The sequence below is a fragment of the Eutrema salsugineum genome, unplaced genomic scaffold (genome assembly GCF_000478725.1).
Source record: "Eutrema salsugineum unplaced genomic scaffold, Eutsalg1_0 scaffold_11, whole genome shotgun sequence".
In the NCBI taxonomy this organism is placed as follows: Eukaryota; Viridiplantae; Streptophyta; class Magnoliopsida; order Brassicales; family Brassicaceae; genus Eutrema; species Eutrema salsugineum.
Genome location: NW_006256901.1, coordinates 9,967,591 through 9,982,773, shown reverse-complemented (window position 1 = coordinate 9,982,773; position 15,183 = coordinate 9,967,591). Strand labels below are relative to the sequence as shown.

The 15,183-nt window shown below is 44.2% G+C and overlaps 1 non-coding gene across 1 annotated transcript; it reads left to right on the top strand.

Annotated features, from left to right (window-relative positions):
* Nucleotides 1-14,757: 14,757 nt before the first annotated feature.
* On the top strand, nucleotides 14,758-14,864 carry LOC112090142. Its single transcript, XR_002901492.1, has one exon. It is a non-coding gene; the product is annotated as a small nucleolar RNA R71 (small nucleolar RNA).
* Nucleotides 14,865-15,183: the final 319 nt, after the last annotated feature.

The window sequence follows — 15,183 nt, the reverse complement described above, 5'->3', positions numbered from 1 at the left end:
AAGTGTCCAAATCTCAGATTTTGAAAATTTCAAATCTATATGGTCCAGGTTTGCATGCAATTAAACTATCCAAAAGTCTAGTCTTGAGCTCAAAGATGATCTCCAATCATCCTAAGGTGAATTTCTACTTATTCTAAGAAAACTCTAAATTTGAATTCATAAGAAAAAGTGAGAAATTTGGATCCACACCTTGGTGAAAGTGTGATGTGATGCTTGATTTGGAATCTCCTTTGAAAAAGAGTGAGATAAATTCAAAAATTTGAAAGAGATTTGTCAAGTTTGAAATCTGGTGTTTTCTCAATATCTCCAAGCTTGTTGGAAAAGATGATGAAAAAGAGCCTTTTGATCTTTAAAATTTTCATTTTCTTTTAAAAAGGTGTTTTTCCTAAAAAAATTATTTTAAAATCTTTTAAGGACTTACCTTGGTGTGTTTAATGTTTCGGGAACTTCTCGGTTTAATCGCGGAATAAATCAGGATTTTGAAGTTCTGGTTTGCGGGAAATCGTGAAAACAAGTCGGGAAGCAGAAAAATCCCGGCCGCAGGTCAGGTGTGCGCGGCCCGCGGGTGAAGGTCGTGGACCGCGGCAAATGAAGGCCTCGCCGCAGCTGCCACAAAATGGCTCTGGCTTCGCATGCTTCTTTTCGGTTTCCGGTTTCTTCCTCCTATCTTTTTGTATTTTTCTGATTTTTTTGAATGTTTTTGGTTTTTCTGGGTTTTATGAAAACCTGAAATGCATAAAAAGAAAAAGATCAAATGGAAAAGAAATTAAAAGAAAAGAAAATCATACCAAATGGGTTGCCTCTCATCAAGCGCTTTTATTTAAAGTCTTTTAGCTAGACTCTTGGTAGGATTAGGATTGAGAAGAAGAGGCATGATCTCTTGAAATATGAGTCCTTGGGATCCTCTTTAGCCTGTACTTTGGATCTCCTTCATCTTAAATCTCAATTTCCTTTCCCTTCTTAAGGATTTTTGCATCCTTGAAGACATGTTTTTTCTTCTCAACAATTTCTTTAAGGTTTTCTTCCTTCTCCTTACTAATGTCTGGTGGTACCACTATCTTGATCTTTGCAAATTGCTTGGATGCAAGTGCTTTTAGTTCCTTTTTGTTTTCCAACATATTCTCTTTGCTCTTGTCCTTGCGGTTTGGAGCTTGATCCGGTGTGGTCTTATAGAACTTCTTCCTGTCCATATTTAAGAAAACTAAACAGCGATTTGCATGATCAATTATAGCACCTACAGTTGCTAAGAATAGGCGACCAAATATCAAAGGTCCTTCTTTGTCTTTGTCCATCTCTAAGACTTGGAAATCGGCTGGGATGATTTTGTTTTTTAATGACCAGTAGCAAGTCCTGGATCATTGATAACACCTGATTTTTGACCACTTTTCACCATTGATTTCAAATACTTTTTCAAAGGTTTTGCTTTGTTTTAGGAACTTTTATTATGATTTCTATGTATTTGTAGTTTCAAGGCTCTTTTCAGGAAACTTGGGGAATATGATGGCAAAATGGAAGAAATCCACATTTTTAGCTCAGAGTCAGACCGTCAGAAGTTTAGCCTCAAATGAAGACTTTCTCACCGCCTGCTCCAGCTCAAATTTGGAGACAATCAAGAGGAGACAACCAGCTTTCCATAGCACTTTACATCACAAAGATCCAACGGTGCAATCAAAAGATACATGGAGAACAAGTTGACCCAATTCACCAGTCCCGGAAGACTCTCACCAGGGGGAAACACATGTTTTACCTGCCCTGGAAGACTCTCACCCCAGGTGGACCTTAGGACGAGCCACAAGGCCCAACTTCAAAGCCCACTTCGCCATTTCTCCTCAGAGAAGCCCTAAATGAGACCTGGAAGACCTTAGGACCTATAAATACATTGTTTAGCAGCCCTAAATGGGTGTGTGCTCCTGTATTGAGATTTTGAGCCACCAAACTCTGTTTTTCTAGGGTTAGGCGATGGAAAAGGGGATTCTTTCCCAGATCCATTGTTTTTTCTCCTTTTTATCTTATTAACTTTTCTGTTTTATTCTTTTGCATTCTTCAATGTCTAATTTATCATTCATTGCATCATGTAGATTAGTTTCAGAGAGTCAAGTTGTTTGAAGATATCGATAAGCATATATATCGATTAGGATATCTATTGTTCTTAGCCATATTCTGGATCTCATCTCTTCTAAGTTGTTCATACAGCATGAGAGTAGATTCATGACCTATTATCTGAGCCTAGGATCGATCAGAGCCACGAGAGTGCTGTATCAGATCATCCATACCTAGCTTCAGAAGAACATAGTCACTATAGGAGTTGATAGATAATACTTTTTAAGTCTCAGGGCTATCAATCCCCTTGTCAAAGTAGTACTAAGAGGTGTCAATCCAGACTTGTCAACGAGACACTAGTCTATGTTGTTTGTTTATTTAAGTCAAGATAAAAAGGTGAAGGTTTTTCTAAGCTAAATAATAACGATTAAGCATGTAAGTAAGATAAATGATGAGAATCAAACAAAGCAAAGATGCAAATGATAACTAAGCGATTCAGATGATGATAATATGTAATAAAGCAAGAGACTTTAGACGAGATACTTGACTCGGGTGCTTCCAAGTTCAACTAGTGGGTTAATGAATCAAAACATCAAGCGGTTTCATTTAACTTTGAACTCAAGGCATGTTAATCTTCTCATGAAAGTATTAAGCATCTAAATTGATCCTCCTTCATACCAAAAATGTCTTTTGAGAAGCATCGAATCAATCAGCAATAAGAATCAGTTCAAAAATGTCATTTAAGAGAACAAACTATCACTCTCGCGATGAAAAACTCTTAAACCCTTAACCGAGTGGTTCAGACATTTCTACAAACACTTTTGATGCGAGATATGTCTCGGATCTGAACCTCAAGTGATGTGCTTGGATCCAGCCTAGAGATCTCGTCGGTTAAAGAATGAAACTTGCAGGACTAGACACCTAAACCCACTAATCTACCTTGAAAGCACCCTAATCTACTCATCTAAAGCCGCTTAAACGACTACTCACTAATCATAACGAGCTCACTAAGTCCTTTGCAAGACGTGTAGCTGGTCATGATGAGGAGTTTAATGTTAGATGATAAAAGAAATAAAGAAAGAACAAGATTTCTCATGCAAAAACGAGGTATCGGATTAGAATGATCAAGTTTCACCAAAGAGGCAAGTTCTTAAAGCAAAAAAAACAGATAAGAGATAAGATGATTAGGTTTTTAGTCTCAAAATGTATATATAGCAAAGGTAAAGTGTCGCGGGTCAGCCCGGAACAAACCGGGTACTGAACCGCAATCTTGGGTTGATGGGTGAGTGCCACGGTGTGTCGGAGAGTGAAGCCGAGGTCTTCATGTCGAGGAGTGCACGTGAGTCTAGATCCAAATGAAGATCTCGTGAAGAACACGTCAAGAACATGCATGAACCCTAGTCTTTGATCCATCTTCACGTGTGTATTCTTGGGCAGCTTTGTTCTTGATTCTGGGTTTGTGACAATGGACCTCGGCATGAAATGCCGAGGCGCTTGGTAGTCGAGGGGTTTGAGCGAACAGGGTCCGGCATGCACGCCGAGGTCGCTACACCGAGGTGCACGTTCAACACTTAGTCGTTTCCAGCTTCATTTTTTACGTGTGCATGCCTTGATTCCAACGTGCCGAGGCGTCAGCACGAGGCCTAGTTCAGAATACTTCCAAAATACGAGCCTTGACTAGGCCGATGTCGAGGTTACGATGCCGAGCCCTGATAAAACACTTAGCGCGTATCGCAACATATTTGGGTTCGTATCGACCATGTCACCCTCCGAAAACAGTAACTTTCAACCCACGACTCCAAATGCTCTGAGACCAGTTCCATAGTCAAGATGACTCAATAAGCTCGAACTTTGGTGAAGAAACCGTCGGAGCTTGGGAAGCGGAGGGCTTCCTGGATTTCACATCTTTGAACCGCATTGGAATCACCAGAAAATAAGCTTTTTAGACCGATGTGAACTCCGGAGACTTTATCTCTCAAACCACTGCTCCGAATTGAGCGATCCCAACTGTTCTGAAAAGGTCTTTCACAGATCTCAAACTTTGATGAAGACCGGGCAAGCTGATTTGGTCCGGAAAGGCTCCGTCCGCCGTAGCCTTCGTACTCCGCCGTTCGGTTCTCGGGTGCGCGTAATGTTGGTGCATCTTCCGGAGGCTGTATCTTTCTCCCCATTGGTCCGAATTGGATGATTCCAACTGTTCTGGGATCTTTGCCTGATTATCTCCGACTTTGCTGAAGACCCCGCCAACTGGTTCGGACCGGAAGGTTCCCCGGATTGCTGATCTTTGAAACGCGCGGACAAGGACAAATTTTGGTCGAGAAAAGCTTCCCGCGGTAAGGAAAATGGCCGAGGGCTGTGTACCGCGGTAAGCTTTTTGGTCGTAAAAATTCCTTCGCCTCGGCCAAAAACTCAACCCATGGTATTTGCACCCGATCTTCGACCCAAGCTGACTTTGGTCGATCGGTAAGGAATTTGGCCGGTGCTGAGCGATCGGTAAGGATTTTGGCCGAGGTTTCTGTCCGTCCGGTACGCGATTTGGCCGAGAAATTTCTCCAAGCGGTTTTCACCATTTTTGACCCTTTTCTTCACCGTTTTCTCCTCTGCTCCTCTTCTTAAGCTCCAAACGACTCCCAAAGCACCTGATAAAGACTTCAAAACATGCAAAACTCTTTGGGACCTAATGCAAGCCCTAAATCCTATTTTCATGCCTAAAGACACAATTTACATGGGAAAACACATGATGAGGACTCTAAAATGCTCTCTAAATGATGTAAAATATAGACATATCAACTCCCCCACACTTGTCCTTTGCTTGTCCTCAAGCGAAGAGAACAAATGAGAGAAAGAGGTTGTAATGCAGATGGAGCTCATATTTCCTTTTTAGAGAGAAGTGATCACAAAGAGAACTTGGATTCATGCTCAAATATGCAATGCAAAGCCATACTCAGATATTTTACAACTAAAGCACAGAATCTCCACAAGTCATTATCACATTCAACTCTTTCACATTCATTAAGCTCGTAACCGGTGAATCAAATGATGCAATGTTCAAATAGGCTGGCTTGGCTAGGGTAAGGTCATGAGATAAAAATGATCTCATCAATATTCAAGCGGGTGCAATGCAACAATGGGATCACTCAATGAACGACCAAACTTTGGCAGAATGCTAAAGGTAAAAAGCAACCGATGCATACAAGGGCAAGACTCATCACACCCCACACTCCACTCAAAGCTTTTCTCACTTGCTCACCCTCTCAAGATCCTCACTCTCTCAATCGCTTTCTTTTTCATTAGGGGACTCACTTTTGTTTTGATTTTCAAGCCTCTGGTGTTTACTTATTCAAACAGCTCTTTTCTTTTACAGCGATTAGCCTCTTTTCTTTTCTTTTTAGAACACTTGAGCCTTTTTGGCTTCTTTTCATTTCAGAGACTATACTTTTCTTTTTAGAACAACAGAGCTCTTCTTTTCAAATTCAAGACTCGATTCTTTTTCTTTCATTCCCCTAGCTATTCCCACTCTCTCTTTTTCTCTCAGCTCACCTTTTTCCACTCACCAATAGATCTTTTCCCCCACACTTATTTCTCGCCAATACTCTCAGTTCCTTGATGAGAACGTAGCACTCAATGAGACATGCCCTTGTCGCTCTAAACCTAACACTTTCTGCTAAGTTCAGTCCAAGGTGGCCTTACAATTCACACACAAACATTGGCTCGAAAAGAAAGTTGGGTTCAAGGTGAGGGAACTGATCCATGATGCGGATTCAGCTACTTGAGCAAAGGAAAAGAGGGTGGTGAAAAGAATGATTCTAGCTCAAGTATGTATATCGGTATCCACAAGCCAATTCAAGCAATGCATCAAAAGATATTTACAATTCAAGTTCAGGGTTATCACTTAACTAGAGTTGAGTGTAATTTAGACTTGCTTCTCAGATTCAAATCGTTTCAAGCTTTACAAGCACAGAATGAGTTTCACAAGCATATTTAGTTCAAGTTCTCAAGTGATTTACTCTCTAGGAAAAAATCTATCATTGCTCCTTGCACTGATGCAATCCTAAATGATGCAACTAGACTCGATCTTAGAATGCGAGATGCAACTAGAATGTTAATGATGAGGTTTTACCATATGTACAAAGCTAAATGAGACTCAAGAATGCAAAAGTCAAATAAGAACAAAGAAAACAAGATCAGAAAACACAAAGCTCCTCCCCCACACTTGAATAACACAGTCCCGTGTGTTATAAAAGCGTGTGAGAGAAGTAAAAAGACAAACTAAACGAATGCAGGATGATATAGACAAGATGCATATGTACAAGAGTTTGAAGTCGATACCTTAGTCGGAGAGGTCTGATCCCAAGTAGTACGAGGGATTTGATGTTGAGCAGGAGGGTGTGGACTGACGTGGTGGGCTGCTATCCGAGGGTTCAGGTAAGAATGCCAAGGCAGGGTCGATCCAATCCTCTTTGCCTGGTGGAAACTCCGGGTTCCTTGCGTTTGAGCTTTCCCCAACCTCCTCCTGTGTAACTGGTGCGGTTGAGGTCCCCGAGTTCTTGTCCGGAGAAGATGGCCGTGTGAGCTGCTTGACCTTCTTCTTCAGGTGCCTTACACAGTCCACCAAGGCATGAATGGTCTTGTCTTGCCACTTACACCACTTTTGGAGAGTGTTCACTCGCAAATACAGCTTCTTGGTGTGGTATTCAGGCTCACCCCACACGTATGGATCAAAATGATATCGGCTTGCTCCCATCCTTCTCTCAGCGTGCCGTTCTTCTTCATTCTCACCTCCGGCCGGGCCGTTCTCGTTCTGAGGCTTGTTAGGTATGGCTTTGGTGCACTTGCGCATTGGTGGGCCGAGAGATGGGTTGTACAACTGATATTTGAGGACATAGAAGGAGACGTTACACTGCTTATCAAGCATGGTGAGGCCTCGGTTAGGCAGTAGAACTTGTGTACCGTCCCTGTGCATCAGCGTGAAGTTGTAAACCCATCTATCCCCTGACTTGCCTCCAAAGAAACCACTTTTACTTAGGTATTGCTCATTAATTAGACTCGGCCTCGATGGTGAATCAGGGAGTATGAACCCTTGAGCTCTCAAGATTTTAGTGACAATCCAACCGTTCTGAAGCCTCCTTGCTCCCTTCTTCTTTCGGTCACACCACACATTGTGTCTATAGGTGAGCATTTGGATCGCAAAGAACGCTCCTAAAGACGGTACATGCATTGGCCCTTGGAACTCCTTTTTGTTCTTCATTTGAGTGATGAGCGGTTTAAGTCCAAGTCCCAACAGTTCAAGCTCTGCCGTGTGAATCACACCAGGGTTGTATGTAGAGAAGAACGTAGAGGCCAGGACCCGGTTGGTGTATCTGATCGCAGGGTTCCTGATGCAGCTTGTCTTGCTCTTGCCTCCCAAGTAAGGCCCAAAAGATATCGTTTCCCACAACGCGGCCAACTCATCACGAGGGTACACAAACTTGTCAAGCGAGCTTCCATTCCTTTCAAATCCGAATATCTCATCAAGCTCCTTGAAACTGACCTTGTAGTGCACGCCTTCTATGTCAAACTCAATGTGTCCGAACCCTTTGCCATGTAGACGCTTGGGATCTCTCTTGGGGTAGATGACAACCTCCAAAGTGGCAAGAAACTGTTGTGTGATCCCCTCGTAAGCAACATCGCTCATCATGAATAACTCGGCCAAGCCCATGTTTTGAAAGATGAGTGTAACATCATCGAGTATCTCAAGCTTCCTCAACAGCTCCATATCAGGGAACCGACCTTGAGCTACTCTTATAGAGTTAAAGTGGTCCAAGTACTCCTCAGTAGTCGGGAAATGTTCCTCCTCGGGCTCGGGCTTTGGTTCCTTCTTGGCCTTCTTGCCACAATCGGGTTCATGAGGGACTATGGCTCTCAGCTCGTCCCCATCGTTCTCAGTGGCTGCCTGCTCCCCATTCCTTTTTGGTTCAAGGGTTGGAACCAGAGTGAGCTCGGCGTTCCTTGCTCGCTTGGCGGCTGGCTCACCATCGGATCTCACGGAGGGTTTCTTGCTTGTTCCACGACTTTCCCTTTTGTACTCCTCCTCTGGACCTCGTTTTTGTCCGTCTCATGAGTGGGAACAGCTCGGTCGACGGTCATCTGCAAGGCAGATCCTCAAAAAGACCGTTAGAATCATGTACATCAACAAGCACATGTCTCTTAAGATAGCAAGAACAGAGCTTTTTCTCTAACAAGACCAGGGTTATAGCTTTTTCCAAACATCAAAGGAAGTAAGAACAAGCCAGAACAAGCAAAGAAAGACACGATATCTAAACAGTTCAGCTCAACATCTCAAAGCATCATTAAGACCGATTCCAAGCGCATTTTCTCAAGAATTTTAAAAATTCAAGAACAACTGATTTTCAGAGCAAAGACCGGTTTTTCTTATGTTATCTATCGTGATGGAATTTTTAAAATTGTTCCCAAAGGCCGACATGTTCTAAAAGAATCGATTCCACATTTCACAAACAATAAAGCTCGCAAAGAATGAAGGAAAAAGATTAGTTCTTTAAGATGCAAATACCTTTGGGAATCCAAGATTCAAGCTTAGTGGAATGCTTATGATGAATATACAACACCTTAACGAGTCTAGAACGCTTGGAATCACAAGAAATGGATGAGAAATGAGAGAGATGTGCTCGTTAAATGCAGAGAAAAGAGAGAAGAAGGCGAACTCTCGGTTTTGGCTCGGGATGGAGGCTGGTATGGGCGGTGTCACGCTTTCCAGCTGGCGTTTGGACTGTAGTGGGACTGGTCCCCCCTTCTCCTCCAGCTGCGACCGTTGACCCGCGCCAAAACAGCTTTGACCGGTCGTTTAAATACAAATTACCGCGCAAAGCTTCCAAATGGCGCGACTTGGGAATGACGTGAGCCGTACGGACTAGAGTGGTTTTTCTCGTGTTCTCTTGAGCGGCCTCGACTTGTTCTACCACGAGGGCACCAAGCCGAGTGGGCTAAGCTCAAGTTAACAAGAATTTCCCCGCGGTCTTCAAATCTTTTCCTTAGTCCGCGCAAACCTTCTTCTTTGACTCAAGTGTCCCAAGTGTTTATGTTTTTGATCATTCTTGAAACTGGGCACCTCGGTATGCTCCATCACGAGGGTATCATGCCGAGGTCACTTGTTTTAACAAAGAATCACTTGGTGCAGGGGGTTTAAACGGTCCGGCCCCGGTGTAGACTGGTCGCGGTCTCGGATCAAGGTTATAGACTGTTTTAAGTAAACTTTGCCCCTCGGTATAGTTATACCGAGGTGTTTACACCGTGGCCTTCCCCCACACTTAGTCATTTCACTATGACACTTCTCGGACACGGCTATGATGAAATCGAGTCGAGGAGTCTAGCCGAGGTTCTCAGGCTTTACTCGGTAAAAGGTGACCGCGGTATGTATATACCAAGGGTCGATACCGAGGCTACGTACACTCTAGGACTTAATTCATCAGGCCGTGTCATTTTCAAGCTTTTTCTTACTCTCATCATCAAGATTCACCATCTAACTCCTGAAACACTTAACAAACCCTTCAAAAAGCTTCAAGTAAAAAGAAAAAGAAGATGAAAAGCGAAATATGTACAAGGATAAGCTTGGGGTGTCTCCCAAGAGCACTTTGTTTAACGTCACTAAGTTTGACTTTTCATACCTTTTCAGGCTGATTCTGGTTCAAGAAGAGGAACTGAGGTAGCTCTCTCTCTTGTTTCTGATGCCAGGTAGTGCTTTACCCTCTGACCGTTTACCACAAAGCCTTGTCCATCTTTTCCTTTTAGAACAACCGCTCCATAAGGCCTTACTTCAAGAATTTTGAATGGACCGGACCATCTGGATCTCAACTTCCCAGGGAATAGCTTGAGTTTCGAGTTAAACAGCAGAACTTGGTCTCCTTCTTTGAACTCTCTCTTGTGTATCTTCTTGTCATGAAGCGCCTTGGTCCTTTCCTTGTAGATCTTAGAGCTCTCAAAAGCATCTAACCGGATTTCCTCAAGCTCATGAAGCTGTAAAACCCTCTTCTCTTGTGCAGTCTTGATGTCAAAGTTCAGAAGTTTCACTGCCCACAATGCTTTGTATTCCAACTCAACCGGTAGATGACAGCTTTTCCCATAGAGCAAGTTAAACGGTGAGGTTCCAATGGGGGTCTTTAACGTCACTAAGTTTGACTTTTCATACCTTTTCAGGCTGATTCTAGTTCAAGAAGAGGAACTGAGGTAGCTCCCTCTCTTGTTTATCTGTCGGTTAGAGACCTCCACTTGACCACTAGTCTGCGGATGATAAGGTGTGGCCACCTTGTGCTTTACCCCATGCTTCCTTAAAAGACTCTCAAGAGTCTTATTGATAAAGTGGCTTCCCCCATCACTGATTACTACTCTTGGAACTCCAAACCGTGGGAAAATGATACTTTTGAAAAGCTTTACCACCACTTTTGAATCGTTGGTTGGGGATGCAACAGCCTCGACCCACTTACTCACATAGTCCACCGCTACAAGGATGTACTGGTTTCCGTATGAACTCACAAAGGGACCCATGAAGTCAATGCCCCAACAGTCGAAGACCTCGACCTCAAAGATTGGGTTTTGGGGCATCTCATTCCTCTTGGATATGTTACCGTGCCTTTGACAAGCCTCGCATCTCGATACCACATCTTGAGCGTCCTTGAACATAGTCGGCCACCAGAAGCCGCTTTGCAAAACCTTGGCAACCGTCTTGAATGCACCTAAGTGACCACCGTACGCTGAACCGTGGCATTCTTGTAGCACCGGATGGATCTCTTCTTCGGCCAAGCATCGCCTATAGAGATGGTCCTTGTTAAGCACGTAAAGATACAGCTCATCCCAATGATATCTCATCACATCTCTAAAGAACTTTTTCCTCTGATAGGCATCAAGATCCGGTGGCTCTAAACCGCAAGACAGGTAGTTCACAAAATCCGCGAACCATGGGAGGCTTCTTTCCTTGATCGTGTTGGCCTCTTCCACCTCTAAGTAAGACCGTACCAGCATGAGATGTTCCTCAGGTAAAGCATCGTCTATGGGGACCTTTTCTTCAATCCTCAGCCTTGAGAGATGATCTGCGGCCCCGTTTTCAATGCCCTTCTTGTCAAGTATTTCCATGTCGAATTCTTGGAGCAATAGGACCCATCTCAAAAGCCTCGGCTTAGCGTCCTTCTTAGACATCAAGTACCTCAAGGCCGCGTGATCTGTGTAAACCGTGACCTTCGATCCCACTAGATAACTCCTGAATTTGTCAAATGCAAACACAATGGCAAGCATTTCCTTCTCGGTGGTTGCATACTTTTCTTGAGCTGAATCCAAGGTGCGGCTGGCATAGTAAATCACATGGAGTTTCTTATCTTTCTTCTGCCCCAAGACAGCTCCCACGGCATAGTCAGATGCATCAGTCATCACTTCGAATGGTAAAGACCAATCGGGAGCTTGTACAATTGGTGCACTGATCAAAGCCTCCTTGATCCTCTTAAACGCTTCCTCACACTCTTCATCAAAGATAAACTCCACCTCTTTGCACAATAGCCTAGTTAAAGGCCTAGCTATCTTGGAGAAATCCTTAATGAACCGCCTATAGAACCCAGCGTGCCCAAGAAAGCTTCTTATCCCTTTTACAGAATTCGGAGCTTGTAGGTTCACCATCACCTCGATTTTGGCCTTGTCCACCTCTATTCCCTTCTCTGATACTTTGTGCCCCAAGACAATGCCTTCTTGTACCATGAAATGACACTTCTCCCAGTTCAATACAAGCCTATGCTCCTCACATCTCTTTAGAACCTGAGAAAGATTAGCAAGACATTCGGAGAAAGAGGAGCCGTATACGGAGAAATCATCCATAAACACCTCGACTTTCTCTTCAATTAGATCAGAGAAAATGTGCATCATACATCTTTGAAAAGTGGCCGGTGCATTACACAAACCGAAAGGCATTCTCCTATAAGCATAAGTGCCATAAGGGCAAGTGAATGTCGTTTTCTCTTGGTCTCTTGGATCTATTGGTATTTGGAAGAATCCAGAGTATCCATCGAGAAAACAGAAATAAGGATGATTGGCTAACCGTTCAAGCATTTGATCAATGAATGGTAGAGGGAAATGATCTTTTCTTGATGCAGAATTCAATTTCCTATAGTCAATGCACATGCGATGGCCGGTTATAGTTCTTTGGGCTATGAGTTCATCCTTATCATTTTTTACCACCGTGATACCACCTTTCTTGGGCACAACGTGCACAGGAGATACCCACCGAGAGTCAGAGATTGGATATATGATCCCTGCCTCAAGGAGCTTTAGTATCTCCTTCTTAACCACCTCTTTGAGGTTCGGGTTAAGGCGACGTTGGTGCTCAATAGAGGACATGGCTTGGTCCTCCAGGTGGATCCGATGAGTGCATATATCAGGTGAGATTCCTCTTATGTCGGCCAAGGAGTACCCTATTGCTCTCCTGAATTTCTTGATTTCATTAAGCAATGCACGTTCTTCATGTTCAAGCAAACTATCGTTTATGATCACAGGGAAAGTGGAGTTCAAGCCTAAGAACGCATACCTGAGCCCTGTTGGTAGAGGCTTGAGCTCAATAGGGGGAGCGTCTGCCTCATTCCAATCGGTATCAAAGCTACATTGGCCCGGAACAGCTTCCTCGGCCTTTTCCTTGTTCTCGCGCGGATTACCATCGGCCTCGATATGAGTTGCCACGGCCATGATATCCCGAGGTGTCTCCTCTGTTCCCATGGACCCCTCGCTGTCTAAGATGTCGAGGCCACTCTTCCTGAGCTCCAAAAACCTAGCCTCAGCTCCAAGTTCCTTCGGTTGGTCCAAAAGTTGCTTGTACACCTTGCTTTCCTCGTTCAAGTACCGTGCTCGCTTTGTTCACGTGTAAGGACCACTTGTAACGGATCCTCTGCGTTCAACTCTTCCAGGAGCTCATCAGCTAGCTCCTCCATCACTTCCACATAGAAAACCTGACCTCCAATGGTCGGTTTCTTCATCATCTCTTTCACATTGAACTTCATATGCTCGGAACCGATGTGTAGTTCAATCATTCCTCCTCTCACATCTATAATGGCTCCTGCGGTCGCTAGGAACGGTCGGCCCAAGATGATAGGGTCCAATGGTTCCTCGTCCATCTCAAGAACTATGAAGTCCGTGGGGATTTCTATCTCACCGATCCTTAAAGGTAAATCCTCAAGCAAACCCACCGGTAAGCGAACCGATCTATCAGCTAGTATAAGAGAGATCTTGGCCGGCTTGTAACTCTTGTATCCCAATCTCTTCGCCACCGTGTATGGCATTAAGCTCACAGAAGCTCCTAGATCACACAAGCAGTTTGAGAACTTCAAGTGACCTAAAGCACACGGTAAGGTAAAGCTGCCCGGATCGGATAGCTTCCTTGGTATAGACCTCCTTTGTATTATGGCGCTGCATTCATGGCTCAGTATTACCATACCCTGGAGCTCCTTTGTCTTGTTGAGGATCGCATCCTTTAGAAACTTCCCAAGCTGTGGTATAGCTAAGAAAGCATCTATAATGGGTAAGGTGAGTTGCGTGTTCTCCAAGTGTTTCTCAAAGACCGCTTTGGCTTTGTCTAAGATTTTCTTTTTGAAACGCCCTGGGAACGGTATCTTGGGTTGGTAAGGTGGTGGTGGAACGTATGGCTTTTCAAGCTCAGTTGTCTTTTCCACCTCTTTTCCTTTGTCCTTGATCGGTTCTTTCTCAAAATCTGCTTCTTTACACGCATCACCTGAGGCTGCCTCCCCCTCTAATTGCTCATTGGCCTCAATGAGCTTAGTCTTAGGGTTCGGAGCTTGTAGTTCTTTGCCACTCCTCAATGTGATGGCGTTCACGTACTCCTTGGGATTGGGCTCCGGTTTACCTGGTAAAGCCGGGCCTCGGGATGATGTAGAGGCTTGATTCTGCTTAAGCTCTCTGATATCTTGCTGCATTGTCGCGTGCTGGCTCTCAACTCTCTGCTGACCCTGTAACAGTTGCTGTAATATCCCACAGACATCGTTTCCCATCTGATTCTGACCCGTTCCCTGATTCTGTCGCTGATTACCCATCGGCTGCGGATTGAACCCTGGTGGAAACTTGTGATGTTGCGGTTGGCTGGTGAAGTTGTTACCCTGAGCCGCTTGATTCTGATGAGTGTAGTCGTGCTGTTGCCCACTGAACTGTTGTTTGGGCTGGAAGGTATTCTGAAAAGGAGCTTGCGTACCATAGCTTTGTTGTTGTTGCTGAGCAGGGTACACTTGGTCTTGAGGGTTAGCTACATTCGGGTTTCTATATGAGAGGTTTGGGTTACTGTTGTAGTTGTTAAACCGCTGATACCTCTGCTGATTCCCTATGTAGTTCAGCTCCTCTTGAGTTAGACCATCTTCATTAACATTGTCAAAACTTGGCCCTTGCTCAACAAACTCGCCTACAAAGTGTATTGGCTTTTGTGTCGCCATCAGAACCTTGTCAAGCTTGCTCTGAAGCTCTCTTATATCCTTTTTCATACGCTGTTCTTCATTGGAGCCCTCTGTACGGTCTACTCTATCAAAGTCTTCTCCATAAGTATCATTAGACATGGCTAGGTTCTCGACTAGTTCCATTGCCGCATTGATCTCTTTCCCAAGAAAATTTCCATTTGAAGCTGTGTCGAGTTGGTTTCTGATCTTGGGGAGTGCACCTCGGTATAAAGTACTCAAGAGGGATGCCTCTGAGAAGCCGTGGTGGGGGCATTGGTTAGTGTAGCTTCTAAACCGTTCCCAAGCTTCGCTAAAGCTCTCGTTGTTGTGCTGCGTGAAGCTTGAGATCTGGTTTCTGAGCTTAGCCGTGCGTGATGTGGAAAAGAACTTTGATAAGAACGCCAGTTTACACTGCTCCCAGGTTTGTATAGAACCCCTCGGGAGGTTCTTTTCCCACTGGTGAGCTTTATCACCGAGGCTGAATGGGAACAAGCGTAGCTTGAAGCTATCTTCCGAGACACCATTGATCTTAGTTAGGTCGCAAACCCGATCAAACTGATCTAGATGCTCAAGAGGGTCTTCTCCGGCTAGACCGTGGAACTTTGAGTTCTGCACCATATTGAGCAGGGAAGCTTTAACCTCAAAGTTGTTGTTTTGAACCGGTGGAGCTTGAATCCCAGCT